This window comes from Prenolepis imparis, unplaced genomic scaffold, assembly GCF_030444845.1.
Source record: "Prenolepis imparis isolate NDT839.2.m4 unplaced genomic scaffold, iyPreImpa1.0 SCAF_7, whole genome shotgun sequence".
Lineage (NCBI taxonomy): Eukaryota > Metazoa > Arthropoda > Insecta > Hymenoptera > Formicidae > Prenolepis > Prenolepis imparis.
Genome location: NW_028141165.1, coordinates 12,589,245 through 12,604,443, shown reverse-complemented (window position 1 = coordinate 12,604,443; position 15,199 = coordinate 12,589,245). Strand labels below are relative to the sequence as shown.

Sequence of the window (15,199 nt, the reverse complement as noted above, 5' to 3'; positions counted from 1 at the left end):
TGTGACTTTTCGGGGTTTTCTGTCGCATTTCTTTATTTTATAATTCAAGAAAGTAAAACAGTGTTTGTGAATCGATTTATTTCGTAAAGGAACGTGTAAAGTTACTGTTTATATATAATTCCGAATTTGTGTGCAATTAATATAATATAAATTTATAGTTAAAAGGGGATGGTAATGGCAATATATCTAAAGTTTGTTTTATATACACACATGTTTCGAGTTAATATAAACCTTCATTTGCAAATTATATAGGACGAACGTTTCGTAAAACATGCTTTTTACCATAGAGCGTGACGCTAATCTAATTTGCTATTAATTCACGCGTATATTAAACACGATTAAACGAGGTGGAGAGAGATGGAAATGGTCGCGAATATTCACAACTCTTCATGAGTGAACAATCCGGAAACTTGGTATAATCGGATCACTGCTCGCTTTTGACATACAAAACGCGATCATATTACATTTGATGAAAACTACATTTGATAGAAAATTAGATTTATTTTATTTGGAAAAATAAATAACGTGTGGAAAATAATGTGTTTTATATATATATATGTGTGTATATATATATATATGTATATATATATATATATGTGTATATATATATATATATGTGTATATATATATATGTGTATATATATATATATATATATATATATATATATATTATCATAGAATTTAGAATTATATATTTTATATATTAGAAATTGATATAACAAAGATAAAAGTTGATTTATCAAAGATAAATAAAGATATATCTAGCATCACTACACAGTTATGAAAGTTTAATAAATTAGAATTATCTAATTATAAATAAAGACTATAGTGGTTCAAATATTCAGTTAATTATATGAAATATAATAGCGTAATTTATATGAAAATAATTTTAAACTTCATATTTATGTATTTTACGTAAATATTTTATTTAAATTTGAAATATTTATTTATTGTAACTTAAAATATCATTTTTGTTCGATTTTAAATGTAATTAGCTAGCATTTGGCTTTTATTGTTCAATTACACACATTATGACGATTTGGTAACAATTATACGCGCTAATAATGGCTTCATAATAATTATGTAGGTATGGTATTGAACGCGTTTATGATCCAGTTTTGAAACTCGATAATGAAGTTATACCGTAATGCAGGTTTGATGGGTTTGTTTTGTACAAGATTGATATTGCATACCTTTCGACAGAAACTGGATAACCCTTGCTTTGGTGCGACTACTTTGAATCTTTATACCAAAGACCTGATACATGTATCTTACATCAAGATATAGTGTAATCTACTATAAGTTATCTACTATCTAATTAAATTATTTAATTAAATTATATATTAATTAAATGTCTCTCTCTTTATATGCGCGCAGATAAGCTTGATTAAAATTATATGGAAATATTTAATATATTTTAAAAAAGAAAGAGAGAGAAAGACAAAATTTTTATTTATTATTATTAAAATATTTTTTGGATTTTTTTTTAAATTGATGATATTTTGATAATTAAATTATTTAAACTTTTATTTTAATCGGTCTTCTTAGCAACACATTTTCAAGAATAACAAGATTTTCTGCAATTTTTATGATACAAAACTTTTTGCTCTTTTGTAAAAGTTATTACACAAATAAAATATTAACTACCGTGCATAATGAAAATTAGCATAATCTATTTCTGCGAGAAAGGTAATTAATTTTCTCGGAAGAATTTTCTTTTCTTACGAAGAGTTTCGCTTTTTCTATCAACCGGAGAAACCATTATGATGCGGAAAGGTGATAAGGATTTTTCTCTTGAAGCGCGATCGATAAAGCTTATACGTGATTCAACTTCGTTCCCGAATTGCATGAAGCTCGACGAGAGAGGACTGAAAGCGTTTTCATCTTGTCTACAATTTTCATCTTGTAACGGCCATCTGTCGACCAATCGTTGTTTAAAGCTTTAGTTGTTGAGAAATATCGAAAAAACATATTTTTTAATAATAACGTAAAGGGAATATTTTTAATACATAAATAATTCAAAAGAGAGATAAGCAACAAAAAACGAAAAATTAATTCTTTTATATTAGTAGTTTCAATATCTTAATATATCTATTTTTTTATAATTCCTGATATATCAATTACTATATTGTAATTCTAAAAAAATTGCATCTAGGGGTTTTTAGCTTCAAATATGTCGATGCTTATTTTGGATCGTTATTACTTCGACCATAAAGAAAAAATGGATAAATCGGCAGAAACCTCTTCAAGCTCTGGGATATCATATAATTGCCTGATCGATGGCTAAGTGCTTATTGTGACATTCGATTCACCGATACAGTACGCAAGATGACACATGATTCAAGTAATCGACTGCGCGAATTCTCAACAATGACAGTTTACATACGTTATGTAAATAATATTTGACATAATTTGAGAAAAAAGAGAGAGAAAGAGAGAACGAGCGGCATCGTTATGCGTTTCCATAATTTACATCTCAGCGATGCATCTCCGTGCATTTCATTGATGAAATGCACGAAGCGATCGTTAGTACATTTTCAATAAATTTTACGATATTTTAGCATGACAAAACAATATTTTAATGGGAATTATAACATCTGTCTTTCTGTCAAAATATACTTTTTATACGGTCGATTGTGTCTATCCTGCAATGCACTTTTTTTATTCTATCTCTTTCCGCTTGCGCATCACTGTTTTATCTGATATGTTTACCCGAAGAATTCAAGTAATTTTTCACCACATTTATCGCGTATTGCTTTCCTCATTTATTTTGCCCACCAAAACCAAAGTTTGCTAGGAGTTTTACCTTTATTAGTACCACTATTATAGAATTTTATATGCGCTTATATCGCTATTATCATCTGACAAATTAACAAATTCGAAAAACTCAACATCTGTCAATTTGATTAACTTGTCCATTCAATGCTGAGTTTTATACGACTGACATCATTTCTATGCAGAGATTCATTTTTAATCTCTCTTAAATTTTTTTATGAGAAACAACTGATTGATTCAATTACCTGTTTACAAATAACCAAATTACGCATCCGTTCGTTAACATGTTGAATTTTATAGAATGTTAAAACATTTTTTATGGAAATTATTAAAGCATTATGAATAAATAAATTTGCGGCATGTATAATTCATGTTTGTATACTTGTTTATATACTTCTCGTTTATATACTTCTTGTTTACCTTGATAAAAATTACCCTATATTCCACGTGCAGTTTAGTTTTTTTATAAGATGCAAAATCTATAGGTAATATATAGGTATTTTAAATCATCGCAAAACATAAAAAGGATATGAAATAATGCGCGTGAAATTATATCCTTGCTAAGTATATATGTTGTCTCTATAAATATCTCACGATGAGCGGTGATGTTTCATAAACAATTTGATTTAATCACAGTGAAGAAATAATCTTGATAATTGGAGTATAATAAGTACTAGTCAAGGATTGACTGTAATTATTCAGGTCGCAACACATTACACATTAAGATAATATACTTCTTGTCATTGCAAAGTGTAGATTTTTCGCGGCAAAGTCTATGTTCTGTCTCATTTTATTCAAGTTTAACTTTTTTTTATTATGAATTATAAAAATTATAAAAAAATTGCACTCTCATTATGCTCGGCCGCAAATTCACGGAAATTTATCAAAATCTTATCTCGTCATGTGGTTTCGGTTAACTAATTTTGTTAACAAAATCATTCGAATACGAAAGAAAACCTATCTTTTTATTGTGTTAATTCCAAACGGATAGACAACGATTGTATTTTCAAACAAATTGTTATTCCCTAGCCGATTGCATTTAATCATGCTAATTTTCGCGAGAATCGACGAGACGTATTGGAGCGTGTTTAATCTCAAATCCATTCGTGCATCAAATTTTAGGCGTATATGGCATCAAAATTTCAAATTGATATGCGGCGTAGTTATCGTGATTACTGGGAAGCGAATCTCTTGTAGAGAGAGCGAGAGAGAGAGAAAGAGAGAGAGAGAGAGAGAAAACTGTCGATCAGCAGCAGTTTCGTTTAAACAAACGCTATCCATCCGGACAACAAGTAAACGTAACCGGATAAACAGTGTAGCGAGTTTTATAAATTTTCGCGTATACGGACCGCTCCCTCAGAAAATTGCCATTTCTATTACGAAATCAAATAATGCTGACCGAATTATGGAAGTATATTGCACTTTTTCTATTGCTTATAGCGACACGCGTTATTACTTTTCGTTCTTATGGGGATATGTTGTTAGGTGGCACTTTCCACGCGTCTCGATTTTTAATCCGCGCGAAAAAAAAAGAAAAAAAAATTAAAATTAAAAGAGACTTGATCGATAGCCAGATAGGACAAAAATGTAAAAGCGCGGTTAGAACGTCGTCGGCACGCGGTGCACACATAATCGCCTTGTCGTGCGGAAAAATTGGAACGGGGTAGCTGTAAACCCTCTTTTTTTTCTTCCTCCGAGACACCCCTTTTTTGCGCGCATTACTTGGCGTCCTTGGCGAGAAGTTCGATTATTGGATAAGATGGATTTTTTGTGTTACGCTTATATGATGCGATGGCGCGTCTTGTAAATTATTTGCTGCTTCGTTGTTGCAGGAAAATTGTTATTCATCTACAACATACCTTACCTCGCACGTTAATTCCTATAGTCGCTCTACTGGGAATATATGCATATGCATATATACGAAAATATATTTTGCTATGCAAATCGCGTATATGAATTTTGCGCTTAAATGTGTATATATATATTAGACGTAGTTACATTAGATTTTTTTCAGACAAGACAAGAACAAAAAGCTTAAAGCTTTTGTAATATGAAGAAAATTATTTATATCCTTCACTGAAACTTGTTCTTCCCATTTTTTATTAATTATTACACGAATAATTTATTACTGTTTTAACTCTCTCGTGCTTTCGTAATCGTTCGCCTCGTGGTTTATTTCATAATCTGTTTATCCGCTGCAAGAGTTTGGCGTGCCGGTTGTCCTCCTTACCTTCAGTTCTGCTTTATAGTCGTTTCTCATCGTATACTCGTAGAACGAGTTCACAGACAGATTAAAGATACTCTCTCGCGTTGCTCAGTACTTTTTAACCAGCATCTGAGATAATCCGTTCAGAACTCGTTTCGTATTCAGCACAATCCTACGCGGAACATCGACCAAGTCCTTTTTATCATGCATTATATGTGCCATATCGTCGATCTCACGTCGCGGTTGATAGCCTTTCACGAAACTCCCTCGGGAGGAGGGGAACAAATGTCTACATCGGTATCAATCAGAGTCTCGAAATTTTGGGAAACGCGGATTCGTGAAGATAGAATGGCTCGCTAAGTCGCGACAATTAATTCACTGGATACGATATGGAGAATCTATTTGTTCCGCCAGTCGATCTCCGTGATATATATTACGACGAGATTCGTATTACTATCGACTATGTGCAAGAAAACGATATTGGTATTGTATAAGGGAAACGCTTGTTACCACAAAAGTATAGTTTAGTGATATATGGGCGAATACAACTCGGATTACAGGGTTATGTTACAGCGATCGTTATTGCGATGGATAGAAGCTCGCGTCGAATTGCTTCCAAAGGGTTCGGATTATCTAGCTGGATTAGACACAAAAGCATCTATGGCGAAGCCATATGATAGAGAAAATTACGGTGTCTTTTTGAAAAAATGAGCAATTTTGCCGTGAGATTGTACATCTTAGAAAAACCAGATTCTCTCTTTACAACTGTACTGTGCAGAAAATTATTTTTTAAAATTTTTCAACAGAAATCATGAACATCCTCCGTATAATAAGACTTACGCGAAAGTATCGAAATATTTATGTCAAGATTTATGTCATTATTTCTGCATCTGATGTTTCTAACGTTCCTAATTGTAACAGGAAATTAAATAGAAATTTAGTATCACATGCGCGTATATCGCGCCTTCGCGTTTCCGGTTCCGCATCTACTCACGTTGTCGTTAAGTTATTGACAGGATAATCGGAAATTGTACTGTTTCAACCGAGTAATTAGAACACTCGCTGAGTTGAAGCCGCCCGAGCTCTGGGACTGGCAATCGTAATGTGGTATTAATCCCTATCCCAATGGCTTAATTAGCAGGCACAATGTAATTGCCAATCGATGTAATGACGTATGGAGCAGTAACAACGAATATCGATGTAAATGGTTAGGAAAGAAATAAAGTGAAAGTATTGATTGTCTGCTTGTTTAACATGCATCGACGGTGTTCCATTATGCACACATTGCAGTAATTTTATCACGAGATTAATTGCGCGTCTCGCAATTTTATTTCACCGTTATTATTACGTGCGAAAGTGGAAATTTGTTACTGTTACGTTTCAGTACATTAGTGTGTGTATTGGCTAAAGTACTCTTACAAAGTATTATTTGGTTCAGTATATTGCATTCAGCCTCTCGATTTTACCTACTTTACAGTCAAGCTGAATCGATTATCTTTCAGTGACAACTCTCTCTCTCTTTTTCTCTCGATGTTATCTTTGAAGGATTTCTAGTATGACACTCTGAGATTCTCGAGTACAGCAGGCAGAACTTGAAGAGTTCTGAAGATGCAGAAAAGCTTCTCCTTTCCATAAATTGGCCAATGTAAGTCGATACATTTTAGATATATAAATATCTACATTAGTCTCTGAATATCCAAGAGCCATCGATCGCGTATCTCGCATCTTGTTTATGTATACCGATATTTATTTCTACGCCAGATCAGCTAATCGAGATTCCGCGAATTCCTTCCCATATATGGAATGTGAGAAATGCGTTTGCGGTGAGCTTTGCCTCGATCGCAACGCTTAGATACGTGATTATCGTATTTGCTTGTGCTTGTAATAGAGCTGTCAATCTCATTGACTTAAATAAAATGTTAAATACATGTATGACATCTTCTTTATCGGATCGCTTCTTTACTTTTTACCGCGTTAATGAGATACACTCGATAAGAAGCTGTAAAGTATTGCATCATAATTAATACTATCGATTCTATTAATGATGATTATCTTGTTTTCGCGGGATTATCAATTATCTCTCTTTTTCCGTTTTTGTTTGTAATTAATAAAAGATTTTGTAATGCGCGTGCGGCATTTTAAAAGAGTAAATTATACGAGGCTGCTATCGATCGTTTCCGTTAGACGTCGGCATTTTTCTTCGCTTGTAAGGCTAGCATTTCAAGGAAAAGGTGGCGAGGAATGAATAGATACACTTTCGCTTCGATGTCGAGAATATACAGTCTCTTAAAAGGCAAACTCGCCTGATTAAAATCGTTGTTGACATAGACTTATATCAACGAGACTGACCTTCTACTAAAGAAAAGCTTACTTTGTAGCGGTCCATATGATTTAAAAAAGAATTTATCTAAAATATCAAAACCAGCAATTATACACATATAAAGTTATATGTAAAACTTATATATATATTTTTTATATATAATTTTATATAATATTTTATATAATCTTTGGCCGAAATATAATAATAAATAAATTTCATTATAATCTATATAAAAAATAAATTTATAAATTTAAAATATAAATTTATATTACACAAATACGATATATTTATATTATTATATTATCATTATAAACACACGCAAAATATATCGTATTTGTGTAATAAATTTGTTTTATTTTTTAAATTTAAATTTATTTTTTATTTAGATTAATGAAATTTATTTGTTATTATAATTCGTCAAAAGATAATCAATGAAAAATTATGGAAAAAAATACTGGACACACACGTATTTCATGTTGTATCAGAATATTATTAAATCTCGGAGCAGCATTTTTTCATGTTTGGAATCAAATCCATATGACGCAGATTCAACTCTGTCAGATTGAATTATAACGGAATACTCGTCGGATTCCCGTCTTATTTATCGTGACGAGTGCTTTGGCGCCGTATGTGTATTTTTGCTTGATGACCGTCGCGAAATATACGTCTGCATATGCGTGCGTGCGTGCGTGCCATTGTCGTGTCGAAAACGAGCCGAGAAGTTTTGTGCCGTAAAAGCGAAGGTCAAGCGATTCGCGTACGCGAGCCGATTTCGTAATTGCTATTTGGTTCTCCCGTTCCTCTATTAACTCTATTTATTTCTTTTTTATCGTATCATGTAATAATATATTAAACACACGTATTCGTATAGCGATTTTTCACACGACAAATTGATGAATCCCGCGTCGTTGATTTATTCGCTCATTAATTTCAAAATGTTTATGATGTACGATGATGATGATATTTGTTAAATGGCGAATAGTCCGCGAATCGTCGAAAAATATTTCGGATATAATAGTCTAACACACGATCGTTATAAACTAGCTTTTAGCATGATGCAGAGTTCATTGTGCTCCATTTATACACATGGATCCCTCGTTCATAATCCCCATTCTCCTCCATCGTCGGTCATGTGTAAACTGTGGTTATTTCTACCAGCGTAGAAGACATGGTTCGTGCGTTTCGAACGTTCTGCATACTCTTCGACGCATGTTCTTTCTTCGCGAGTCAAGGACATATTCATTTGTCATTTCTGGTAACACGTGATTCACGCTCACGTGTCGGAATATTTTTTTTCTCCTTTATAATAAGAATGTGACAAACGCGTAAACAGTTTATTGTGAAATATTGTTACTCTCAGTTAGGAATGATAACTTCCGTTGAGCTGCAATTGGTTGAGATTGGTCACTTGCGGTGACGAATATATTACAGGCGTTTCCTGTTGGGGCAAGTCGGCATTTCGCATCGACAAACTGCGCACTCGATACAATGTTGAACGTATACGTAAGAGTGCATTTTACAATTTAAATTACAGCATTATTGGCTTACTCTGTCTGCGCGAGAAAACAATGTCACATGTATCGTTCCACGGTATTATTAATGAAAGAATTCCGTCTTACATTACGCTTGTGCGCAACAGTTTTATTATGTGGAGAATTTTCTAATTTTGTTAAAGATACATATTTTTTTTTAATTGGACGTCAGTTTATTATTGTAAATATATATTTTTTCGGGGGGAATAATTGCGGGAAAGTCAATTTTGCCTGAGTAAGATATCGAGATATCAAGAGTTATTGTTTTATGATATCGTGCTATAATGTAATTGTATGCAGATATCGACAGAATCTCAAATGACTACGCAAATTTCCAGTATGGATTAAGTGATTTTAAGTGTGTATTATGCGCTCTCTCATATTTTCGGTAGACGGTCGCTTAATTAAGATGTCATTGCTATTATAGTGCGCCTATCCTTTGTGTGTACAGTGCTTCTGATGACGGCGCCGCTGTTTGACTTAGGTTAGCGACATCGTGTTCCTCGTTCAATCTGTTTAATTAACGTTTGTTGGCCCGCAAACGTAGAGACGCATCACGTGCGGGAAAGTAATCCCCGCGAATCGCGTCGCGGAGCTAAATCCGCATCCTTTTGACATTGCACTCTCATCCGAAGGTTAATTTTATCGTTTTTAAAAACAATAAAACACGTCGCGCAACGCGATTAAAAGGAAGCTTGGTGTGTATAGCGCAGCGATTTAACGACACATCGAGCCCGTATATATATTTCAACCTTCATCGAAATAATTCCGCTTTAATGCCGCTATTATACTCGACTTACATGCCGACGCTATTTCCACCAGGTTACACGCCGGCCTCCGTACAAGCCCGCGCAATAAACACTCGAGGCAGTTTTTCTTCCAGTTCTTCGTTACCTCCGACATTACGAAGTTCCTCCGCATTTCACCATCGTATTTTCCCCACAATACCGTAGCTCATCGTTGAAATGTGCGTTATTACGGACTTGTTACCTGCCCTTGATGGATCGTTATTTCCTCGAAATCTTAGGGCAGTAATCGTCCAGGTAAATGTGTGTTCAGGCAGAAGGTCTCCCTGATATTATCTGATGGAAAGTCTACCATAATTTCAAAGTTTTTTCATCGGCTAAAGTTTAGTGAAGAATCGTTAGTGGGACAAGAGGTTTTCTTAACTTTCAATTTTTAGTATCGTCGAAATTTAATTTTAAATTAACTTTCGATAAGGTTAAAAATTTTTCTCCGCATAATGCGATGTAAATTTTTGCCGCGGAATATTAGGATCGCGCGATGTAATTGCACAACGAGCGGAAAAAAAAATTCTGCCGTAGAGTTGTTATAATCGCGACCTTAAGCTTCTTCATTAAATTCTTATAACTCTTCATGTAACGTTTGATGAACGTGCGCGCGCGTTTATCGACTACGATCAAACATGCGGAAATCTTTCTTCGTGCACGTTATTATCACAAGGATCCCCTCTGGGCCTGCCACTACATTTTTCTAGTTAACGAACCGCCAATTTCCTACCGGATATACTGATTTGTCCCTTGAGATTTACCTCCGTAGAGATATTGATCCGTTGATAATTTTTTAACCGGTTCTCTACAGAATATTTTACCGTTGTCGAGGGAAATGCAAACGGAATTAAAATAAAGGCTAAATAAAAGAAGCAGTGGATGATAGTACAATCTTGCATAAATAAAAGTATCTGAAGTAAAATCTAATAAATTATTATAATCTGATTAAATTCCTTTGTATTCGATAACGCTCTGAAAAAGAAAAAAAAAAAAAAAAAAAAAAGAGTCGATGCTTTATTCGAATCGAGATAAACGGCGAGTGTGATGAATATAGTTATGCAATTCGAATGATATTGTTCATACAAATGCGATAGAAATCGTTGCGACGTATATCGCACAAAGCGCGACGTAAATTTCTATTTTTTTTTTTTTTATTGTACATCAGATAAAAAGTTTCGGCAGAGCGCGCGCTTCTGCTCCGTCATTTGAATTTCAAATGCTCTGCCGATTTCGTGATGTGACAAGGGGTATGTTGCAGCAACGACGTTTCCGGAAACTTGTTCGCGATAGTATTTCTCTTCGTCTCGTCTTTCCCACCTTGATTACGTTGACTTTTTCAAATTGGATGTCGAGCTTAACGACGTTTCTTTACGTTGCATATTATATTACATTCTTTCGGAAACCGACCATTTTTTTCAGATTATATCATTATTAAATTAAAGATTTACTTCTTTTATTTATGAATCATAAATTAACGGCAGACGCGAAACTCTATTACGTAACACATTACGTTAATATTATGGATTTGTAAAATTAATTAGTAACTTTTCTCTTCGCGCGCTCATTAGAACGAAGCCGCACGATAATCGTTACAAATGCTATTGCGCAATTTATACCGAACTGAACCTATGGCCGAGTCGAGTTCTGAAATTGTTCTCTTTGAACATAATGAGTGATCCCCGCGGGCGCTTTGTGTTACGTTGACGTGCTAGAGTGTCGCTCATCTGCGCTGCGTGGCGCATTGCTCACCACAACGCGTTTTACCGTGGCTCAATATAGGCAGCAGAGTTTTCGAGCTTTCAAAAGCGCAAAACCGTTTATAACGGCCGTGATAAAAGGCGCCTCACGTTACAGCATTGTGATTTCATTCAGCGCCTCGTCGCGATTGCTGAAACTGCTCGATAAAAGCGACACGATCGGCATATTGATAAGCGCACGCCGACAAAGTGCAACATAGAGAACGATGGAAAAACTCTTGATGAAACATTTGCTATCTGCGCTCGTATAATCCTTGAATGGACATTTTTTTTTGTCTGAAAATGACAAACCGTGCTCGAACGTATCGGAACGCAGTATTGACCGAATCGAGTTAATAACATGCATAAAAGATGACATATATTATATATTTACGACTTTATAATTTACGATCTCTTACCTATAAAGTTTAACACATTCTTGGCACAACAAAGTCCTTCTCCACACAATCTGCACGTATAATTGATTTATGCGAACGCTTCAAGGTTGACTGTGCCGTCTTATTACCGACAAGAAATAGTTAATGCAGGAAAGTCTGATTCAATGAGAAATAGATGATTGATGAAGAGCGTACTCGTTAAATCTTTGACGTCATTTGATTCATTAGGCATTAGGCGATTGTTTTATCAATCATTTAACCATCTCTGTCGTTGATCCCATTTAAGAGCACAACTTTATTTAAGAGCCGCGTACCGTAAATAAATTGTGATAAAATTCTTTCAATTGCGCTTGGACGTACATCCGATACAATAACCGATATAGCAACCGCGACGACATTTTTGTTATTCGCCGGAGGATAGAGAAGAATATCGCGGTCGTGTGCGTGAAGATTCTGAAAATGTTACTTTGACAAAGGCGAACGTGTAGAATATGCTCGAGTTTGCGTGAAATCGCGTCGCCGAGAGCCTGTTCGAGCTCGTCGAAGCGCGAAGATCGGTGATGTCCGGTCGACGTGTGATACGCGAAGACGTCCATCGCGACGACGGACTTACGTTCTGATGACGCGAAGCTTCGACTGAAGCTGAGTGTCGAGGATGAGCAGTCTCCAAGTACCGGAGCTTCGGCTTACGGCGGACGACGGCGATGGCGGTGCGAGGGGCACGGTCCCCCTATTGTTGGTTCCGCCGAGCAACGTGCCCAGGAGACGGCACTCTTGGATTTGTGGGTGAGTACACGGTAACACGGTTCGGATAATGAGTCGAGGGAAGTGTGTATGTATGAGTGTATGAATAGGGTGTGGAAAATTATTAATTAACCACTTAATATGCGTTTCACGCGAACTTAGATTCTGGAGCTTATTTGCGCACACTCGTGTCTCTCATATGCGCGGACGAATTTATGTTACATGCCTTGAAATGTTTCATATGCGCTTGTAACTCTTCAGGTGAATTCTCGTGAATTTTATGGAAATGTGATTTCACTCTCCGCGATTTCATTCGATAAGATGTAGCATAGATAGTGCTGTGGCCATTATGCAAATATATAACATTTCGCATGTATCGTAATCAAATGTATAGAGCATCAACTATCTGAATAACGCATGTTACAATGTTCTCAAAATGTACGAGAAGTGTAAGATATTGATGAATATTTTATAATAATTTTTATTCTCTTTATAACATGCTAAATATACATATATACAAAACTTTTTTTGGTAAAACTGAAGGAGAGCTCCGTCTTCTCCGATATTGTTCAAACTTACCAATATTGTGTATTTCTGTGCGTAGAAGAAGAATCTGTAAAGTAAAAGTGTCGCTCTCAATTAGGGAAAAAGTTACGAAGTGTTAAAGTGGTAGTTGTGAGGTAAGGAAATCTGTCATGCCGACAAAAGTTGCGTTCCGAAATTTACTACCAGTGCTGAAAATCTATAGTGTACGCAACACAAACTATAGAATTGGAACACACCCAAAGAGTAGAGTGAGTATAGAAGTTGCAAACCCATGTGGAACCTCGCTTTGCGTGGAAAAGTACATGCGTGGAATCAGTGGGTTCCGCCCCCCTGCGGGGGGCTCCACTTCCGGAAGATATAACCTGACCTAACCCAAACCTATTTTAATTTTAAATTGGAAATAGGGTTTGGGTTAGGTGATATTTTCCGGAAGTGGAGCCCCCCGCAGGGGGGCGGAACCCACTGAATCCACGCATGTACATATTTTTCCACGCGAAGCGAGGTTCCACATAGGTTTGCAACTTTTCACGCAAAGTGAGGTTCCGATTTCCTTATCTCACAACTACCACTTTAACACTTTGTAACTTTTTTCCTAATTGAGAGCGACATTTTTACTTTACAGATTCTTGTTCTACGCACAAAAATACACAATATTGATAAGTTTGAACAAAATCGGAGAGGAGCTCTCCTTCAGTTTTAATGGCTAAAAATGGAGAAAATAATAAAGCAGAGATTAAGCATTTTTAAATCTTTTTTATATCTTTACAGCTATCAATATTAATTTATGAAAAAATGATGAAAATAGAAAGCGATGTTTTAAGCTGTTTTTAAAGCACAAATTGTTGTTTTTCTCATCTATTTCTCATATGAATAATTTATTTATTATATGTATATCTAATGAACACTATTTTTTATTTTATATTTATTCCACATTGAATAATATTTGTACAAAGTGATTAAGTTTCGACTATTCATATATGTATAATTAGTAGGCACTAGTTTCCCCAAAGGGACTTTAATCTATGATAATTGTACAGTACCATACATATTATAGGCTAGGTTGTACCAATAATGGGAAATTTCTCTGTGAGAATTGGTTCATTACTTCAAATAGAGAGCTAAAATCGATTAACTTAAACTTATTTCATATGATTATTACTATTCTTTTAATTCTCGTTTATGTTATATTTTGTAAACTTTCTATATCAAGCAAGTTTCAACTTTAAAAATTTTACAATAAGAATTAAATAAAATTGGCTATGCTGAAATTTTGCTCTGCTTAAAAGCAATGTAATAAATTTTATATGCAATTTATTGTCTATTATTATAAATTCTTTTCACGCTATTATTAATGAAGACAAAATATAAAATATATTACGAGCAAAGGCCAGCGTATATCATCGTTCTAATTAATTTTATTGTTATTATATGTCCATTTAATTTTTTTGCATCCTATACAGCAATGATATTTGCGTAACACAGTACTATTCTGTATTCTGCTTATAAAATGTACAAATCGGATGATAAAAAGAAAAAATCAATCAAGTATATTACCGAAATATAAATTATGTATCTACGTGTACTGATTTTAAATTGATACTTTTTTTACATAAAAGCAGAGAGAAAATGATTAAAATGGTTAATTGGCGGTTCTTTATAATCGGTTATATTCAAATTAAACGATATAAAATTGAATGGAGAAATTTTTTTTTCATTGACCCGATTAAGGTTCCTTACGTGGGAGAACTCTCTTTCACATTTTATTTTTACTTTCTCGTCGTCGCCAAGCGGCAAGCTTGGGGCACTGCTTTATAAGACGATTAAACACACCATAGATAGAGGTATTATGAACCGCTTGTTGAAAATAAAAAGAAAGTATGACCGTGTTTTTCTTCCGGATAGCCATCCGAGAAACGTTCGTGTAGATTGCGATGGTTTCGTTAAATTAATCCGCTTGTGTCCACTATCGTGATTATTTTCTGCCTCTAACTCATTCTGTCATCGATGTTTATTTTTGGATTTTCTAATTAATTAACGTTTAAGAGCTCAGAATTTTTTCTGAAATTTTTTACACCCGTAAGAATTCTTTTTATACCAATATAAAAGAGATATCCTACGTAGTTTATGATTTTTATTACCATTTCAATTCGT

General features: G+C 34.5%; 1 protein-coding gene and 1 long non-coding RNA gene across 2 annotated transcripts in view; one reads left to right on the top strand and one right to left on the bottom strand.

Annotated features, from left to right (window-relative positions):
* The window catches only part of LOC145938129 (uncharacterized), a 28,525-nt gene extending 16,112 nt beyond the window's left edge, over positions 1-12,413 (top strand). Inside the window, exon 4 of the mRNA XM_083041530.1 lies at positions 12,045-12,413. The gene's annotated coding sequence lies outside the window, so the exon portion shown is untranslated. The remainder of the gene's footprint in view (positions 1-12,044) is intronic.
* The window catches only part of LOC145938205 (uncharacterized), a 180,039-nt gene that overhangs the window by 150,957 nt on the left and 13,883 nt on the right, over positions 1-15,199 (bottom strand). The gene's annotated exons all lie outside the window — the stretch shown is intronic.